At 42.0% G+C, this 2,939-nt stretch overlaps 1 non-coding gene across 1 annotated transcript; it reads left to right on the top strand.

Moving 5' to 3' along the window:
* The first annotated feature begins 258 nt into the window (after window positions 1–258).
* LOC130468294 (small nucleolar RNA R71) lies at window positions 259–365 on the top strand. Its single transcript, XR_008928698.1, has one exon. It is a non-coding gene; the product is annotated as a small nucleolar RNA R71 (small nucleolar RNA).
* The last annotated feature ends 2,574 nt before the right edge of the window (window positions 366–2,939 follow it).

Below are 2,939 nucleotides of genomic sequence, written 5' to 3'. Positions count from 1 at the left end.
ATATTATCAAGTTTGTGATGTAGGGCAGTTAGCTGAGCAGTAAGTTGTTCAATAGAATTCATCTCATGCTTAACACCCCGGTCAGCAAAGCCTCTAGGATTCCCATATTGGGCACTATGAATGGCCATCTCCTCAATCACCTCTAAAGCTCTAGGCACATGGAGTTGCATGAACCTCCCACTAGCAGCAGAATCTAGAATAAGCCTAGACTCGTTACTCAGACCGTTGTAAAATTATTGAATCAAGAACCAGTCACTCAAACCATGGTGCGGGCACTCTCTCTGCAAATCCTTGAATCTCTCCCAGACCTCGAACAAACTCTCATCTGCGTGTTGGGTAATGGAAATTATCTGACCCCTCAGACGAGCCGTCTTCTCAGGTGGGAAGTATTTCACATAGAAAGCAAGAGCCAAAGAATCCCAATCGTTGATTTTCATAGCTGCTCGGTTGAGCCCATTAATCCATAGCTTTGCCTTCCAACTCAATGAAAATGGAAAGAGCATCTCCATAGTCTGCTCTGGCGTTAGATTCTTCTGCTTAACAATAGCGCAATATTGAATGAAAGACTGAATATGGAGATTAAGGTCTTCACCCTTTTCCCAACCGAATTGGTGCCTCTCAATCATATTTATCAGTTGGGGTGCAATCTTGAAATTCTCGACCGCAATAGAAGGCATGATCTCCTTAGGAAGCACAGACAGACTTGGCTTAGAATAGTCTGTAAGCCTTGGCTTAGGTGGTGGTGTTTCGTCACCCATCTCTGAATCTGTATGGAATAGATTGCCACTCAGATGGTCGGATTCAGAGTCCGAATAGTCTCTCAACTGTTCAACGAATCTACGCCGTCTACGGAAGGTCCGTTTAGGTTCAGGATCGAACGAAGTCAGATCGCTGGTATGGACAGTCCTGGGCATAAACAAGCAAAAATGGAAAACAGTCGTGAGATCCGATCTCAAAGAACGGGAGTTCCTTGAGAAGTAACAAACAATAATCTAGAAATAACAATTAAAAACAGAAAATAAAACCGTTTCCCTGGCAACGGAGCCAAAATTTGACAGGCTTAAGTCGTATCACCTTATCAAAAATAAACCTAAGTCCGCTAACAAAATAGTAAGGGAAGTAGGGATCGTATCCACAGGGAAACAGGCATTCTTTCTACTATTAATTAACTAATCTAGACTATTGGTAACAAAAGGTTTAGGTTGGTTTGTAGATTAAACTAAAGCGATAATTAAAATGGAAAATATCAATGCTAAGGGAATCTAGGGCAGCGGTTCACCACAAATGCAGACCGGGATTGGACAACGGACAATAACAATCAATTAATAATCATAACTAGGAAAACATGCATCTCTCGAATCTTATGAATTCCTTAGGACCTAGCAGGCTCTCGTTATGTACTAGAAATAATTCCTATCTAATAGCCACAGACCAAAAACATCAGATTTATACCTCTCGACGCATAATCTAAGGTTAATCAAACTCAAATCAAAATAGTCCGGCCGAACAGAATGGACGAGCAATAAAATCAACTAATCAAGTCCACAATTAATCCCAATCATGCATTCATGGATCCCCTAAACCCTAACTCACTCATGATAACAAATAACAAAGCAATCAATATAATAGAAAACATGATCAAAAGTAATTAATAACGCAAAATAGAAATCAATACCTAAATGAAGAACAAAAGGATGAACTAAAAATTGAAGCTTTGATTGAAATTAAAAGTAAGTGTTTGGAACAATTTAGAGAGAAAACTAAAACAAAACTAAGTGCTAATACTTGAATAAAAGATGTCTACTAAAAATAAAAGGGCTAGTAATTATAGTTTGCCCAAAATACGAGCCAAAAACCGGTAATAAAACTCGCGAAATACGCTGGAGGTTGGCGTCGCCAGATCGGGCGATGCTTCGCCCGATCGGGCGAACTGCTCGATAGTCGGCCCGATCGGGCCCAATTCCGCCCGACCGGGCGGTTTGCGAAAAGCTCAGAATACGCCAAGTATGGCCACCCGATCCAGACCGGGCGAAGCCCGCCTGATCGGGCGCGCGTTGATGACTTCAAAACTCTTTTATTTTGCCCGGTTTTCTCACTTTGCCCTCAGCTCAAAGGGAGATTTGCAAAAGTCATCATCCTTCGCCCATATCACCGAGTCTAACTCTCGGGGCACAATTGTAAGCATCTAAGGCTCCCGAAAGTCGACGCTAGTTGTCCCGAACTTCCTCGGGCTCGTGTAGTGGCCTAAATCACCATGAAACGGGTCTAAAAAGACCAATTTCTCACCAATTAATCCTGAAACTCAAGGCACACTCAATAACACAGATTAGTACTAAAAACGGCTCCTAAGAGCTCATTTGATGCATAGAAGTACTAAGGGACGTGGGTAAAACTCTATATAAAACACACATATCCGACTGCAAACCATAAATATGGGCGGTTCTCTCATACACATTATCTAAAGATGTAAAGGTTTCTCCATCTAATCTCAACTGTATCTCATCGGTCAACCCTGGCTCAAACCTCTGAGTCTTTATCTCCTCTCTGGCTACAACTTCGGGTGCAAACCTCGACAGCGCTATAAATTTGCTATAATATTCAGCGATGGTCATACACTCCATCCCAAGGTTTATGAATTCTTGCGCTTTTCGTTTTGTTAAAAGGAGGATAAAACTTTTCCCTCAATGCAACAACAAATGAGTCCCAATTAAATCCACCATAGATCGGCCTCATCTTTTAGGTAAAGGACAGTTTGGCCTACTTTCATGTTTTCAGGACAGTTTACCGCCCTAAATAGTTTTTCGAACTCCCTAATCCAATTTTCTAAGAAGGTCGGATCTGCTTGCCCCTTGAAGTATGGGGGCTTAACTTTCGCAAGCCTTTCAAACATGTCCCCTGCAGAATCGGGACGCTCAGTTCTTTCCTGGGTTAACCTTTCC

Source organism: Spinacia oleracea, chromosome 2 (assembly GCF_020520425.1).
Source record: "Spinacia oleracea cultivar Varoflay chromosome 2, BTI_SOV_V1, whole genome shotgun sequence".
NCBI classification, from domain to species: Eukaryota; Viridiplantae; Streptophyta; class Magnoliopsida; order Caryophyllales; family Amaranthaceae; genus Spinacia; species Spinacia oleracea.
The sequence above is the reverse complement of the archived record's forward strand: the minus strand, read 5'-3'. Positions and strand labels throughout refer to the sequence as shown.